General features: G+C 38.6%; 1 protein-coding gene across 5 annotated transcripts in view; it reads left to right on the top strand.

Moving 5' to 3' along the window:
- Positions 1–18392, top strand: part of LOC150082893 (AP-1 complex subunit gamma-1-like) — a 489084-nt gene that overhangs the window by 452287 nt on the left and 18405 nt on the right. The gene's annotated exons all lie outside the window — the stretch shown is intronic.

Raw genomic sequence — 18392 nt, 5'->3', positions numbered from 1 at the left:
GAGGAAAGACAGATGTAGGATAGACGTGCGGAAATTTGCCTTTAGCCAGCGGGTGGTTGGTTGGTGGAACAGACTGCCATCCCTTGTGGTGGAGGTTGATAGCCTAAATAAGTTTAAGGCTCAGCTGGACAGGTATTTTGAACGAACAGAGGGGTGAAGTGGAAGGGGTTTTTTTTTTTTTTTTTTGGCTGATGCTGCATAAGCTTGCTTTCTTGCATCAAATGCCTCTACTAATGCTAATGCTAATGCACTCCCCAGAGGCATAAGTGATTGCGGGAATGAATGCGGCTTTATAAAAGAGAGCCAGCGTGCGTTTTTTAACCCCCAGTTTCGGCGGTCACCCTGGCGACCACTGCTGTGTAGGTCCTGATCTTTCTTTGTATATAGTTCAGGTGTCGGGGGAAGGATAGATTGTTATCTGTTATTATTCCTAGGTGCTTTAGTGCAGTGACAAGTTTAACTGTAATGCCATGGATCTTGATCTGTGGTGGTCTTGTTGGCACCAGGGAGCCTTTTAGCAAGATGGATTGAGATTTTGTGGGTGATATTGTGAGGTGGTGGAGTCGTACCCAGTCCATAAGGGTGGTGAGGGCGAAATTTGCATAGGTTTCAAGTTGAGCCCTTGAGTCAGCGGCCAGTATTAGTGACAGATCATCTGCATAGGTCTGAGTGCAGACCTCCCCAAGGTCCATACCCAGAAACTCATCCAGAACATAGGTCTAGAGCAGTGGGCCAAGAACCGAGCCCTGGGGACAACCTCGGTAGATTTTCCTCTTCACTTGGCAATAAGGTGCCTGGACTACTACACTTGTGGGCAGGAGCGGCAGTGCTTAGCACACACTTCTTGATTAGACCAGAGTTTGAGCCCATGACCACCAAATAATACAGAGGATGCAGAAAGGTCAGGGAATGACCACCACAGCAATATGGCCTTAGTTGCTAATGCTCCTAAAAAAAAAAAAAAAAACTACTACACTTCTGTTTGTTAGGTAGTTTTTTATGCAGTTATAGAGGTGGTTATTGAGTTGTGCTTGTCACAGTCAGCCTAGGACGCTCGTTCAGTATATAAGGTATAAGGTATGTTCGTGTCAGACAGCACCTGGGATTTCTCACATCTCCATGTGTGTTCGCTGTATTGAGGACAGTACACTGTCAAGCCAGAGATTTGAAAGTGTGTGTGTGTGTGTGTGTGTGTGTGTGTGTGTGTGTGTGTGTGTGTGTGTGTTGGGGTGGTTCCTAGACATATGCCCATCTCCACCTAGTACATTTAAAGAAATACAGAAAACTGTAAAGTGGGCCTGATAGATAAGATAGCTAAGAAATAGAGTATCCAAAACAAGAGAAATTTTGAGATATTTACAAATTTCAACGCTAGTATCTAAAATTAATACATCATTTTGTATAGGAAAGATTAAAACGTATTAAAGAAGTGTTTGTGTGTTTAGTGTGTTGTTAATGTCAGGTCACTTTGCCATCAGGAGGCAGCTGACATCAACAGCTGCCAACTGATGCCCGTCCCCGGCACGTGGAGCCGGACCTGTTTCTACTATTGTTAGCTGTAGTGCCAAAGCACATTTCTACACCCAACAGAGAAAGTGCAATACTATTGGGTGCCAGCTTTCCAGTCTTGGGCCACCCAAACCCAAGAACCGGGGAAGAAAAAAAAACCACCGTAGTGGTACATACTCAGGAGCCCAAGACCTGACAAAGCTTCCAGGTCTGAGGCTCCCAAGCCCAGATGCATTCAAGCAAAACTCTCAACATATACTGCCAGTTCATTTTCTGATAGGTTCCTTATAATTGATCTCTTAGAGAACATTGCAGCAGCAAAAACCTGCAATGCCTGGAAATTAGACACTCCGTTCACAAACTCCTGCATGTTGTTTTCAGCTAGATCGGGAATCAGTTCGAAAAGACGACGCCTCTCAACATTATAAAATGGGTAATAAAACAGTGTATGCAGCCAAGTTTCCGCCTCACCACAAGAACACCACGGATCTGGCTCCAGACCCCGTGAACATAATTTGTCTCGAAAGGACCCATGTCCTGTCAGCACATAGTTGGTAAACATTGAAGGACAAAACCATGACGAAACTGTTTTAGAAGTAGCAAAATCCGCAGCAGGAATAATGTTCCTAGTTATTTCTCCCACCTCCAAGGAAATCCACCGATTCCTCCAAATCTCTATTAGTCCATTCCAAATTCTAAGTTTCTCCTCCTTAACACTGGCATCCAGGTTGATGGAAATGTCCAAATAATTGGCAGGGATTTCTTTTCTCATAGCATATAACATTCCACGATATGCAATGTAGAGATCAAGAGGAATAGATCCAGCAATCACCTGTAGCGCAGCCGTACATACCGTCCTCGGGCCATGCAGTAGGGCCAACAACATAGATCTTTGTAATGACATGAGTTTGTTTTTTATTCTTACTTTAATCACTGATCCCGACCACACACCAGCCGCATAAGCAACAATTGGCAGGAAGATAGTCTTGTAATACAGTGACATCGTTCTTTTGTTAAATCCCCATTCTTTTTTGGAGATTCTAAACACCGAAGACGTGAATTTCTTGATTTATCATTGATTTTTTATCATTGATTTATCATTAATTTTTTATCATTGAGGTGTGACACGTGCAAATGGAATCCCAACCTATCATCCAGAATAACTCCTAGGTATTTAGTGCTAGACACAAAAGGAATTTGTCTTCCATTTAACAATACTCTGGGCGGACAGTTATAATCAAAATGTTTTTTAAACACCATGAAGTTAGTTTTCTTAGTTGAAATTTTTGTTTAAGGAGGCCCACTCAGAAAGGTCCTTCAGAACATCTCGTATCCTCTGCTCCCACATCAATCTAGACCCACCAGGAACTCCCACAACCAGGTCATCCGCGTACGCCACCTGCAGGCATCTTGAAGCACTAGGCCTATTCAGCCACTGATCCAAAACTGTGTTCCAAAAGATAGGACCCAAAACTGATCCCTGCGGGCACCCTTGACTGATATTTTCCAAACGTCAGATGTTTTGCACAGACCCTCACCAGCCTATCACAGAAGTAAGAACGAATTACTCCATATATGTATCTGTCACATCGTGACATTCTTAAGGATGTTAACACACTCTCCCACCACACAATCAAAAGCACCCTCAAAGTCCACAAACACAACCAAGACATACTTCTCAGGAGAGGATTTTATGTAATTGATTAATGTCAAAATAGTTTCCTCAGTCGAGTGACCCAGTTTAAAGCCGAATTGACAATCCGAGGTAACATGACCTTCATTCAGCATATCAACAATTCGAGGAGCCAGCAACCTTTCAAACAACTTGCCAAGATTAGCCAAAAGAGAAATAGGTCTGTATGATCGAGGATCCCTCTTAGGTTTTCCAGGCTTATGCAGGACCTTGAACAGAGCGATCTTCCAAGATCTCGGAAACTTTCTCTCAATCAAACATTTGTTATACATTTTTAACAATATATGCGGACAAAGGTCAAAAAATTTTATCAAAACTTTGTTTTCTATCAAGTCAAGACCTGGGCATTTCTTAACATTCAATTTAGCAATGGCTACTCCAAGTTCCAGGAGGGAAAAAAGACATATCTCCGACGAACTGACATACTCGGCATTATCCAGCCGGATTGTAGATTGATCTTCTGTGTCGAACTCCAACTTGTCCTCGGGAAAAGGTTCCCTGACGATGTGCTCAACGGTATCATACCAGTTGTCAGTTTCCTCCCCATTGGCCACAACAGTGTTAAACTTCTACATGGAGAAATATATATCACGAGAGATCCTGTAAATCAGTCCTCAAGGATCTGAATTACCCACCTCTTTGACAAGATTCTGCCAACACTCAATCTTAGCACGGGTGATTTCCCTATGGTACTCTCTACGCAATGATTTATAATTCTCACTGAGCAATTGTACATCCTGCACTGACAAATGTCTACTTCTCTGCAGCACTCTCCTTGCTCTTGTCACCTGAGCTCTTCGCTCAGTCAAAACCGGAGACCACCAAGGAACCAGGGCCACTCTAAATTGTTCTCTAATTGTACTCTGTAGCGTTGCCTGATATGGATGGTATTCAACATGAGCTACCAATTCCTCAGCGTTAAAATCGTTCAAAGATATTGCATTGTCATCATTGTAAAAAGATTTCAAGTAATTACTGAATTTTTCCCAGTTTACCTTGTCCATAGAGAATCTTTTTAAATTTCCAATACTAAAATTCCTTCGTACCGGCTCAGGGGCAGCATAAAAAGAAATAGCGTTATGATCGCTGTTTACCATGTCCAGATTCACATCCCAACTCAGAATCCTCCCATCATACCCCGAGGAAACAAGAGTTACATCAAGGTTTGACTCTCCATTGCAAATAGAAAATGTATAAGGTTTACCAGGTAGATTCTGAACACTGAGACTATGTAGCAAAATCAGATCCTTCAAGAGAGAACCCCGAGAATCCACCACACCGCTGTGCCAAAAACCAGATTTAGCATTCAAATCAGCCGCCAGAATCAATCTGCACTCCGCAAACCTCGAGCAAATTTTCTCTATATGATGCAATGAAACTTGAAAATCATCCGCAGGAGAGCAGTATGCAGAAACCAGGCAAAAGGAAAATTCCATAGGTGACACTGAAACACAAACAACGTTCGCGGAACACTCCCCAGTAACGGCGATCAACACAGTGTCCTGATTGAATACCACTATCGCAGACTTGGGAGGGGCATCCGAGGCAGCAACCGCTCTACGTGAAGTTGGATATCCAATGACTTTATAGACAAGTCCTCCCGCCGCCTCCGTAGCCAGGTGGGAAGGAGCAGCAGTGCGTAGCACACGCTTCTTGATTAGACCGGGGTTCGAGCCCGTCACCACCAAATATGGAGGATGCGGAAAGGTCAGGGAATTACCACCGTATATCCCGGAGCAATATGGCCTTAGTTGCTAATGCTCCTAAAAACCAAAACAACAAGTCCTCCCACTTGAACAGAATAATATGGCTCCTGAATGCACACCAAATCAAAGCAGTTTTCAATAGCAGCCACTCGGATTTCGTCAGCAACAGCTCTAGACCTTTGTCCGTTAATCTGTAAAATTTTTAGACACTTGTGATTTGCTAAATTATCTGTGGTAAATTCCGGATTATTTTTCCTATTCATTGTAAGTTCTCCTGTCCGTCATTTCAACAGCTCTAATGTACTCCGGACATTTGCTGTCTTGTACCGAGTGATCACAACCTCGACCTCTCCTCTTGCAGTTAATACATTGAGGGGGACTATCCTTATTAGGACATTCAGCGTAAACACGACCACTGTTAGCACAATGATCACAAGACACCGAATTGTGAGAACATGTCTGAGAAGAATGACCATACCCAAGACAGCGAAAGCACTTATTAGCTACTGTAAATTTTCGGAAGCAATGTGATCCGAAACCCAGAAAAATCCTGTCATTATTAAATGAACATTTGTATAGACTTGGACTAAATCCGATAATCCAATTTGTTACCTTAGAGCCCGAACCCGAATTAAACCTAAAGAAAACTTCCTGGTTTACATCTTCTTGAGTAATGTTATAATCTTGGAAGTTTTTATAAAATAAATCCTCCAAGATGTCTTCTTTAGTAAGCTCTTTTGGGACTCCGTAAATCAGAATGGTTGGGTTCAAAAATTTAGGCTTCTCAACAGACAATCCTGCCTGCTTTAAGGATAAAGTTTCAGTTATTTTACTGGCATCATCCTGGCAAGTTGTCTCAAGTAAAACTGCTTTGTTTCTTAAAAGTCGAATGTTTTTGATCTTCATATTTTTATGTTCCTTGTTGATCGCTTCCATCACAGTAGATTTCACGTCCTGGCTCGAGGCAATCTCAGAGCCCTCAGAAGGACGAAAGATGACAATATTATTTGGATCGGACTGACCTCCAGGGACCTTCCGAACAGGCCTGCCAGAGCTCTCCCGACCCTCCGAGGATTCCAATACAACTGATTCATTGACTTTAGAAGAGCCTCCCCTGACAGTATCCGCAAATGATTTAGAACTAGGAGCCAAACTCCTAGACCATGACTTTTTTCATCAAGCTGTCGAAATGTCCAGCACGAATCTCAAGCTCCGCTGAGCGAACCTTCAGGCGTTCATTATCTATGAGTAGTGCTGTGGTTACAGCCTCAAAGTCCATCCACAGACCGTAGATGTGATTTGAAGCTGTTTTTGTAATTTTACTGGAATCAGATGACATGAACTCTGTAAGGGCCTTTCTCATCCTAGATACAGCTGAGTATACCACGGGTGCCTCCAACGATCCTCCCAAATCTAATCCTTCTCTAAATGAGGAGCCCAAAACTGAGTCACCTCCCTGCTTTACACTTGCATTCTGATTATTATCTCTGCTTACCCCCTTTGAAGGAGCCTCAACTGCAACAGCCGCAGCTTCCCCAGAAGTGGAAGGCCCTACAGGAAGAACTGGGGGGCTAGCTACTCTGTTCTTAGTTGAACCGAGCTCAGGTGTTACTGTTTTTTTGTTTTTATCCTTGTCCCCATGAGACCCAAGCTTAGGGGTCAAAGGAATCTTTTGACTTTTCAATGTTTTGAACACTTCTGGAGATTTAACCACAGGGGACTCAGAGTCAGAAGATGTACCCCATTCAGAATCATCTCTTACTTCTGTTACCTTATCAGCTGTTTTATTTGAGTTGTCCTCATCATTTTTATCTGTTACAACATATTTTTTATTTTTATGCTTGTGACCCTTAGTACTGCCCTTAAGTGTTTTAACAGTACTTTTTCCCTTGTGTTTTTTGAGGGTTTCCGGCTTATCCCCTGACTCGCCAGAAGACACTCCCTCCACTTCAGAATCCTGTGTTAGTTCCTTGTTAGGTTCTGTATCCATTTTTGTATGTATGTGTCTTAAATGAGACAAAGACCAAGCTTACTTAAAATCTAAGTGTCCTCTTCCTCCTGAAATAAAATATCTTTATTTATATGATCCTCTTCTTGACTGTCCTGTTTACAAATTCGCTTACCTCTCTCCTAAAATAAAAACTAATCCAATTTATATATTTCCTATATTAGTTGCTGGATGAAAATCAGCATGAAAGTTTTGGATTTTACAAAACCCAGATTTTATAACTCAGCTCCTAATCACTAGATGGATCTGAAAAATATCTAAAAAAATAAGTAATTGGCCAAAGAATTGACCCTCCAAAGATGAGTTCCTCAATCCCAATAGATAAGGAGATATTCAATTTTAAAGTTTTGCCAATTTCAACCCAAAACAAGCCCACAATAAATCCTATGTTAACCTATGGGAAAATATTCCTCCATAGGAAAACATTAAAAATTCAAATGTTTGTCAAAATTCCACTTAATATTGTGTAAATGCCACAAGTAGATGTCACTGTTCCTGTTATGGGTATCCCTGGACACACAAAAAAGAATTAAAGCCAGGCAGCCATCTTTTCCCATGTAAAGTCTATGGGACAATGCTTTTTCCTATGGGAAAATTCACTAAAGGATTTTCACAATGTTATTTCTATGAGGTAATGTTTCTCTATGTGTGATGACAAAATAAATTATTGAAAAATTTAAAACAGTTATTTTTGGGTAAATCATCATCATCATCAGCCATTTTCAATCCACTGCAGGATGAAGGCCTCTCCAGCAACTTTCCAGTTCCTTCTGTTTTGAGCACTGGCAATCCATTTACTACTCAAAAACTCATGAATTTCATCTATCCATCTCCGCCTTTGTCTTCCAGGTTTTCTTCTAGCCCCTCTTGGGTACCATTCTGTTATTTTCTTAGTCCATCTGTCATCATGTCTTCGAGCTATGTGTCCTGCCCAAGACCATTTTAGTTCTTTAGTTTTGATAAGAATGTCCTTTACTTGAGTTTGCTGCCTAATCCATGTGTTTCTCTTCTTATCTAACAGTCTGATTCCCAATATAATTCGTTCCATTCTTCGCTGTGTAGTTCTTAGCTTCTCTTCCATTCTTTTGGTGAGTGCCCAAGTTTCACTTCCATAAGTCATGGTGGGGAGTATACATTGATTCATTATTTTACGTTTCAGACAAACTGGGATATTGCTCTTCAGTATGTGGCTATATTTCCTGAATGCTATTCATCCAAAATTTATTCTTCTCTTGACTTCCAGCCATTTATCATTATTACAGCTAATAACTTGTCCCAGATAAGTATATGACTCCACCTTTTCAATTACTGCTCCTTCAATCATTATTTCCCTTTCCGTGGCATACTTGTTCATCATTACTTTTGTTTTAGCCATATTCATCTTTAGTCCAAAATCCTTACTAACTGTGCATAAATGATTAAGATTTTCCTCTAATTCTTTGGGATCGTGGCTTATGACCACAATGTCATCTGCAAATCGTAAATGGTTTAGGTACTCTCCGTTCACATTGACTCCTTTCTGCGACCAGTCTAATCTTCTGAAAGCTTCCTCAAGGGCAGCAGTAAACAGCTTCGGAGATATTGTGTCTCCTTGTCGAACTCCTTTCTCGATTTTAAATTTGCTGCTGTCTTTGTCTAGTCTAATAAAGGATGTAGCACTCTCATATATTTTCTTCAAAATCATAATATATGGAGTATCTATGCCTTGTCTTTCCAGTGCCCGAAACATTGCCTTATGCTGTATGGAGTCAAATGCCTTTTCATAATCCACAAATGCCAGGCATAATGGTGTTTTATATTCATTTGCTTTCTCCATTAGCTGTGATATTACGTGAAGGTGATCCATAGTTGAGAATCCTGTCCTAAAGCCAGCTTGCTCTTTCGGTTGATTCTCATCAAGTATTCTTTCTAATCTGTTAGTAATGACACTTGTGAACAACTTGTAGATATGGGATAACAAGCTAATTGGTCTATAATTTCCAATTTCTGATTTATCTCCTTTCTTATGCAGCAAAACTATGATTGCATTATTCCACTGCTTAGGCATCACACCTTTTCTAATGCACTTTGTGAAGAGCCTTGCCAGTTTTTGTGTTATGTCTCTTCCTCCCAATTTTAACAACTCTACAGTAACTTCATCTTCCCCCGGGGCTTTCCGATTCTTCATTTTCTTCAATGCATGTTCTACCTCATCAGGAAGAATATCGGGTATGTCGTATGTGTTGCTACTTTGCAATCCATGTTCCCCACTGCTGGAATCATTCCCTTGCTCCTTGTATAATTCTCTATAGTAGTCTTCTGCTATTTGAATTATGCCTTCTCCGCTGTTTATAAGTACACCATCGCTATTCTTCAGTTTCAGTATCATTTGTCTTTCTGTATTACTGCTCATGGCTGCTGATTTAAATCCTTTATTTTCCCTTAATGCTTGTTCTACTTTTCTTGTGTTAAATCTTCTTATGTCCTCTCTGAGTCTCTTTCTAATGGCTTTGCATAACTCAGTATACTCAATTTTCTCCCTGTCAGTGTTTTTCTTGCTCTTCATTTGTCTTGACAAGTGTTTCTTGACTAATTTTTTCTTCTTTGGATTTCTGGTTCCCTATAGGTTTCTTGGGCTTTATCACTTTCAGAAAGTTGTAATATTCCTCGTCGATATCTTGGTCCTGAGCAGTCTGCAGAAGCTCAAACTTGTTCTTAAGTTCCAGTACATACTGCTTTTTCTCCTCCTCTGTTATTTCAAAGACCTTTGTATTATTTACTCGAGTCAGTTTTTTCCTTTCCTTTCCTACATCTATATCAAGTGTACATCTTACCATTCTGTGATCACTTCCAACATTTACCTTATTCAGGACGGTAACATCATTCACAATATATCTTCTGTTAGTGAGGATGAAGTCGATTTCATTAGTTGTTAATCCATTTGGACTCTTCCATGTCCACTTTCTGTTCACCCTTTTCTTGAAAAAAGTGTTCATTACTGACAGTCCTTGAGATTCTGCAAATTCCACAAGTCTTTCACCTCTTTTATTTCTTTCACCAATTCCAAAATTTCCTGTAGTTCCTCTTTCTGCGCTGTTTTGCCTTTTTCCAACCTTAGCATTGAAGTCCCCCATAATAATAGTGTAGTGGGTTTTCTGCTCATCTAGAAGACTCTCAATTTCAGTGTACATTTCTTCAACGTCTTCATCATCATGGCTCGATGTTGGTGCATAAATCATTATAATCTTTAGCTTGTACCTCTTAGAAATCTTGAGTATTAGTCTTGACACCCTTGGTGATGTACTTTTGAATTCCAAAATGTTGTTTTTTAAATCTTTATGGACCAGAAACCCAACTCCACCTTCACTCCTTTCACTGTTTCCATTGGTGTACAGCAGATTTCCACTTGATAGACTTATAAGTGACTCATTTCTTCTTCTTTGGGTAAATACACAACCCCAACTGCCAAAACTTAACCTCTAGACTCACCACCACTTATATTTTCTCAAACACATATTTTCTAATGTTGGTGGTCCCTAAAGACGCACTTTTAAATCCAAAACGCAGGAACACATTTTAACGGCACTATTACACATTAACACAGTCCACTACCTTTTTTTTTTTTTTTTTCCCCTCCTAAACATACATAAATTTTGGGTCCATTACATTGACACAGTCGCATTTCATGCATATTCCTTTTTTTTTTTTCTTTTTTTTTTGTGTATTCACATCAGGTATTACCTAGTTTAATATAAAGAAAAAGCAGATGCAATGGCTAATACAGAGACAACTAACAAATAGTGGAAACAGAATCAGCTCTATTTGACCAGATGATGAATTTTGATTACATTTGCTTTCTGAAGTAAAATTAACACACAAAACGCAATCTGTATGTTTCAAGGAAAGAAAAAAACGCTCAAAAACATTCGTCTTAAAGAAGGGCAAACTGGCTTTGTAACTGGGCAGATATTAGTACATAACATGCACACAACAAAAGGAACTAACCACATAGTGCAAATGAGTTTAGTTTGTAGAAATTTCTCCTGAAAAGCAAATTATCACTCTTTGTTACATTCAGAAAAAAGCAGAAAATCACATGAATATACATTTTTTAAAAAATGTCGAGGTGCGGAATCAGGAAGAACGAGACGTGAAAACTACACGAAAGGAAAGAAAAACCTGGCAAAAATTTCATTCAAAGGGTCTCGTGAAGTGAGAAAATAATAGGATTATGCAATAATTTTAATTACTGCGTGCAAGAGCATTTATCTGTACAGTCTCAATCAAAAAAACTTTTTGGACTTGCAATCAGAGAAAAGGCTCTCAAGTAGAATATTATAAAATAGTACAAGGTACTTTGGATGATGTGTAGGGAACAAATTATAGAATTTATATGGAAATGAAAGTATAGTCAGAATACCTAATAAAGGAAATCCAGAGATGGACTATTTTTAAATGTTGTTCGATATAAATTCGCAACTTTATCAGACTTGGTATTTGTGACAATTCCATTTATTTGTATAAATATTTATACAAATAAATTATGTCTGACACCATCTCCATCAGAACACGCAGTAGCTCAACTGTGAATGTGTAAAATTAATGTCCCGCACAGTCCCGAAACATTATCATACGAAATGTTATCCTGTACTTATAGTGGACACCACCCAACAGGAACCTGACGTCATTGTGACAGCTCTTATTGCCCTAATATCAGAGCAAAAAATAAATAAATAAATAATAATAAGAAGGGATAATATATATATTATTATAATAAATAATAATATATATATATACACCTTAGATAGGTATATATATATATATATATATACACCTATCTAAGAAAATAATAAAAACTAGATAATAAAATCCTGTCCATCGGGCAGCCCAAACCCAGGGAACCAGCAAAAATGAATAAATAAATTAATACAAATTAGAAGTGATTAGAAGGGGAAAAAAAGTAATAATAAAATAAAATAAAATTAAGAAAAAAAAAATATATATATATATATATATATATAAAAAATAAAGAGAAAAAAAAAAAAAAAAAAATATATATATATATATATATATATCTGATCCCGCACTGGCCAAAAGCCAGTGCCAGCAGGGGTCTCCACTAGGAAGGCTAGGAGGTATTCTGTAGTTGAGTGTGAAGATGTCTCCGGCGATCAAAAGCATGACGAGCAAATTCTTGCAAGGACTGGAAGTTTTCTGTGGTGCTCAGGAAGTCTGGCTCGTTTCCGGGGACAGTGATACTGGTGGAGAGAAGAAGGTTCTGTCGAAGATCTTGGTATTGATGGCAGTGGTATAAAATATGTTCCCAGTCTTCTGGGTCACCACAAGAACAGAGAGGTGATTCAGCAAGGTTGAGAGTTGCAAGTTTGGCATTAAGGAAGCCATGACCAGAGAGTAAGTAGAGTGTACAGACCAGGATGAAACCATTTCTGAGTGGACTCTAACATGGCAAAGGTGACGTTAGGGATGAACTTTAAAGTAACAAGACCCTTAGAGGTAGCGGACCATCTGTCTTGCCAGCTCTGCATCAAAATATTCCAACAGCATCTTTTTTCTGCCTTGGGATCCACAGTGACATCGATGGTAGTGCCAAGAAAGGTAACAGGGACAGCGTGCCTAATGTAGAAGCACAGGCCTCGATACATAAGAAAGAGATCGAGGGGCAGACAGCCATTAAGGACCTGCGAAGCAGGAGTAGACAGTCCTACAGGCCCTGCACATTGCTAAAAGCATTTTACGTTGAATGCTGTGAAGTTTAGGCCATACTGAAACCTTCTTAACATGCCAGAATCAGGTGGCCGCACCATAGGAACAAAGAAACACAGCTTTGTAATATAACCGTAGAGAACGAGAATTAAGACCCCAAGATTGTTTAGAGAGACACAGAAGTGAGAAGGTAAGTTTTTTGACTTTCTCTGAGAGATCTTCCAAATGTTTAGTAAATGTAAGTTTACTATCAATGAGCAGACCAAGCAATTTTAGAGAAGAAACCATGGACGGTGATTTATTTTGAAGTTTTACAACAGGTGGCCGTGAAATATTAAGCGAACCCTTAACCAGCATCATTTTAGTTTTCGATGAGGATATGGATAACTTATTTGTGGTGGACCATTGAGAGAGATCTGACATGACTAAGTTGGCAGTGCTTTCAAGGGAGGCACGGGAATTGCTCTGGATCAGCAGGGTGAGATCGTCTGCATAGGCCAATTTGGAAGTATAAGGAATAGTTTTAAGGAGCCATTCGTCAAGAATGATGTTCCAGACAAGTGGTCCAAGAACAGAGCCTTGGGGATAGCCCCTAGTGACAGAGCGGGAGATGGAGTTAGATCCAGAAATAAAAGAAACTGTACGGTTTTCAAAATAACTTCTTAAAAGGTTATAGAGAGGAAGAGGACAATCGGCAGCACGTAAGCGAGCAAACAAACTAGACCACCATAACAGATCAAACGCCGCAGAAAAATCAACAAAAATAGCAAGAACGTATTTAGAATTTGCAGAATTAACTCGAGAAAGGAATTCAACGACAGCTTCTTCAGTTCGGAAACCATATTGATCTTCTGATACAAGAGAGGTGTTCGTGAACAGTGAAGTGAGTCTTATAGCAATCAGCCTTTCAAGTGTTTTGGCCAAATGCGATAACAGAGCAATAGGACGGAAGGACTTGCCACTTTGGGTGTTTGAAGGTTTAGGAATTAGTTTAAGAAGAGCTGTCTTCCAGATAACAGGGAATGTGCTTAGTTTCGGTGCTGTTTGCGGGTACTGACCAATAAACAGTAGGGGGAATAGGATTTGTTCCTCGTAAGGCGATAAACAAGACCCCATGGGTCCTGACTGCCAGTAGAAGTAACTAAGTTCTGCCAAGATTTTATTTTACAGGTGGTGATGGTTTTGACGTATTGTCTTTTGAGAACTTGATATTGTGTTTTAAGACTTTCGACGTCGGGAGATGGCCAGTTCCTGCGATGTCATTGGTAAGTGCATCTAGCCTGATGCACTTGCTGACGAAACAGAGTAAGTTCTCGGTTCCACCATGGAGTAGGATGGGAGGACTGAATTTTCTTTTTGGCTGCTTTATAACAGGCGTGGCTGAGAGCATCATTAACATAGGAAGCTAATTCAGAAGCTGTAAAGTGATGGATGAAGTTTATGGTTTCAATTGGGAAATGAATGTTGATTGAGTCATTAAACCGGTTCCACATGATGCGTCACAAAGAAAATCTTCTATGGTCCTGTAGTATATACAAAGTATTCAAAGTATTTTATTATTTTTTTTTTGGCGGGCTCCAGGGTTTCCCCTATTCGCCGCCTGTAGTATATACAGTAAATCCCCGCTATTCGCGGTATCTGTATTCGCAGTCGCTGATTTAATATAAAATGAAACCTAAAAAAATGTGAATTTTAAAGCGCCGTGAACATTTTCCCCCGTAAAAAAAACATGGGCGTGACTAAAATTCTTTCTCGGTCAAAATAGTGCTCAGTGGGTGGGAGGAGAGAGGGGTGACAAAATCGCAGCGTGGATGTTTCTCGCTAATCCTTGTTCAGTATGTGTTATGCACTTGTCATGGAAGGTTTCATCGTTTGCTTTTAATTTATATGCTTATAAATTGAATAAAATTTATCAATTTATAAATTGATATGCTTACAAAAGTGATAAATCTACCGTTTTGCAGTGTAAAACAGACTTTTTCGAGTGTATTAATGGAAGAAAGTGACTTTATTGTGGACAAGTTCTTTCTAACCCGTACAAAAATATGGCTACGAATAACAAGGGAAATGTGAAAAGATCAAAGAAGGTGATGACATTAGCGAATAAAATTGAATTATTAAATTAAATTTTTAATGGTGAAAGTGTCTCCTCAGTGGCAAAATATTATAAAATCAATGAGTCAACGGTACGATCAATCAAGAAATCAGAAGAAAAAAATCCGCAGTGGTGTCCATGAAAATGTCCTAATTGCTTCAAAAATTTGCTCTGTAACTCGCGATGTTAAATTAGGAAAAATGGAAAAGGCTTTAAATCTGTGGATAGACAACCGAACTCAAAATAAAATTCCGTTAAGTTCACTCATCATTCGTGAAAAGGCAAAACTCCTTTATCAACACTTTAGCGAAATTGGTGATAGCACTGGCGGGATAAGTTTTTTAGTTAGCAAAGGCGCTGGTTTGAAAGATTTGTTTGAAATTTCTAATAAATATTACATTTAATATTAAATTGTTTCTTATTTTCATTTCGATGCCATATGCTTGCATTTCACTATGTATTGTCTATGTACATAGTCATATTATGAAGGTACATAGACAAAATTTTAGACTAGTTTTTCTTATATATTTCATACTTTGGAACAGAACCCTTTTATTTACTATGGGAGCCATAACTCAGTATTCGTATTTTCGGTATTTGCAGCATTTCTCAGGAATGTAACCCCTGCGAATAGTGGGGGTTTACTGTATATATATATATATATATATATATATATATATATATATATACAGTCAGTCTTCGTATAACACGTGTTTACACTACACAAATTCGATCATACAAGATTTATAAATAGGGGAATGATATCTTGTATAACACGAACCGAATTCGCTTATGCACGATTCGCCTTTGTGTTTACAAGAAATGGCAGTCAAATGCAAAATCACCCCAACTGAATGCAACACCATAGGAATGAAGAGAAGATTCTGACAATGTATTTGTTTTTTACATCAGTGAAGGGGAAACACATTTCACCATAATAACGTAAAAACCAACACAATTCCAGCAATCGGTATAATCGCAAATGCAATTAGATCGAGTTTACTACCAGTTTATAACAGATTCCACTAGCAGGAACGCAACTGGAAATTGTTTTTATTGTTTTATGGTAGTAACCCCTAGAAATGTGAGGTATTAATAGTGTATCTCTGCCTTTACGGTGTTGTTTATTCAGTTGCTACACGCGCACAGCTCTGTTTATGTGTATCAAGCGTGCCTCCTCATTGTGTAATTGTGCTTTATTCCCTAAAAATGAGTAAAATACTTAAAAGGTTCATGAAAAGGAAGCGTCCTGGTGAAGACACTGCACATTCAGAGAGAGAAAAAGAAAAGCAATATCGATAAACAGAGGCGGACTGGGTCAAAAATTCTTACCCGGGAAAATTTGTAGTGGCCGCATACTATGGTTTATGGCCAAAATCACACCGGCCTCTGGCCCACCGGGGTTCCCCCGGTAAGGCTTATGGCCAGTCCACCTCTGTTGATAGAGAAAAAATATGAAATTGTGAAACGCTTTGAGCGAAATGAAAGACCATGTGATGTTGCTCGTGCTACAGACCTAAATGAGGCAACCCCGAGAATTACAAAGAATGCCGAGAAAATAAAAACAACTTTCATAGCAGGAACAACTCAAAGTGTAACTAAAATCCATTAGATTAAGAATTGGAAGAGATGGAACAGCTGTCATCTGTTTGGATCGAAAATCAAACAAAAAACAAGTTTGCTTACGATAGAAGCAAAAGCAGTAGCAATATTTTATTACGTAAGTATTTTATTACAATTATTTATTGTGTTTGGTAATGTTTTGGTTACAAATGTGTGTTCAATCTTGGGTGGTTGGCACCTAACCCTATTTTTCCCATAGGGCCTGTTTATATTGCACGATTTTGCATTGCACGAGGGTTTCTAGGAACGCAACTATCGTGCTATACGAGGACTGACTATATATATATATATATGTGTGTGTGTGTGTGTGTGTGTGTGTGTGTGTGTGTGTGTGTGTGTGTGTGAAGGACTGGTGAATCCAATAAAATGCTTAAACACCGAGCACATATATATATATATACACACACACACACACACACACACCAAGTGTCAGCCCAGGCTAAATATTTTTTATTTATTGAGGTTTTTGTGGAGTATATAAAATCATAGTAGTTGGAATAGAAAAGTAACCAATAGCTGACAGTTTTTATTTCAAATATAATTATTTTTGTTTACATTGAATTTTGTTGAAGCATTCTAGACACAAAGTGGTTTGATTTTCACAATCTTGACAAAATATTTTAACTTTTTTTGCCTTCCTGTCTGCTTCTTTCTTTCCTTTTTCAGGAATTTTCTTGTAACACTCCCTGCAACGTTTCCTACCTTTCCTTGCTTGACCTTCCATTTTATAAAAACGTATGAATTCTGTCAGGTGCTTTTGTTACTTTTGTTGTAGTCTCTTCTATTCAATAAACTGTATATTATACTTTCTCGGAATTGAAGGATGGATAGACTATTATTAGTCCCAAATTTACTCTGTACCACCCATGCATCGACTAGCATGGTACCAAAGATGGTTTCCATTGCAGGTTTTTTATACCATTTTATGGTTTTACGCATGCTACTATAATATGATGCCAATTGGTCAGATATATCCACTCCCTTCTTTGGTTGAGTTTAACTGATAATAACATTGGGTTTCTTGATTTTTTTTTTTTTTTTTTTTTTCTCTCCCTTTCTATTGTTCTTGCTTGTCTCAATAATTTTACACTGAGTTTTACATGTTGTTAGCATCATTACTGGTCTTTTATCGATCCATTTCATGATTTTCACTCCTTTGTTATTCTCAAGAGTGATTATGTTTCCCTGTTTCATTTTTTTTTTCTGTAATATTCCTTGGTATTCCTTTTCGATTGCTTCTTAGTCCCACAGAGAAAAGTTTTCTTTTCTAATAACTCTTGCGCTAGAGGGAAACTGGTGTAAAAATTATCCGAATAAAGAATACATCCTTCATTGAGCAAATTAGCCATCAGTTTCATTGAGACAGCATGGGAGTGTCCTTTACCTTCCACTGAATCATCGTTTCCAGTATAAATTGAGATTTCATTTCCCTTGGGAAAACATAATTTATAAAATTTGATCCCATATTTATGAGATTTGGTAGGGATGTACTGGTGAAAGAGTTGCCTTCCACACCGAGGGATCAAACTTTCATCAGTGATCCAGGTTTTTTCTTTGCTTTAACACCCTTTGAAAATTCTAATTTTGTTTAGACAGTATTGTCCATTGGCAGTTTCATTGTCAGAGAAATGCCAATATTTCAGCAGATCTAGGAAACGACCTCTACTTGTAGATTTCCTAATGAGATTATTTGAGTATAAATCTTTTTTTTTTTGACCAGTGTGATCTTATATCTGGGAAATGAACAATTCCCATTATCAATAATATTCCAAGAAATTTTTCCTCATCTGATTCAGTAGTTAATCTCCAATCAGCTTTCTTCTTTTTGGGTGTTCATATATTACTAGCTGCTGATGACAAACAGTGCTATGCATATCTGTTGGTTTCAGTCACCATCATCCTTCAGATGATGGTGACCGAAACAAATGACAACCCATTTTTCTTGCACATACTGTGTTATTTGTCACTTAAATGAACCGAATTATTAAAAAAAAAAAGTCTTCATTTGAGAAAGAAAAGTTGAGTCTATCTGTCTCTTAAGCTTCATGTTAATTA

This window comes from Mastigoproctus giganteus, chromosome 7 (genome assembly GCF_048544385.1).
Source record: "Mastigoproctus giganteus isolate SK-2022 chromosome 7, ASM4854438v1, whole genome shotgun sequence".
Taxonomy (NCBI): Eukaryota; Metazoa; Arthropoda; class Arachnida; order Uropygi; family Thelyphonidae; genus Mastigoproctus; species Mastigoproctus giganteus.
Note: the sequence above shows the minus strand (reverse complement) of the source record. Positions and strands in the feature narration are given on the sequence as shown.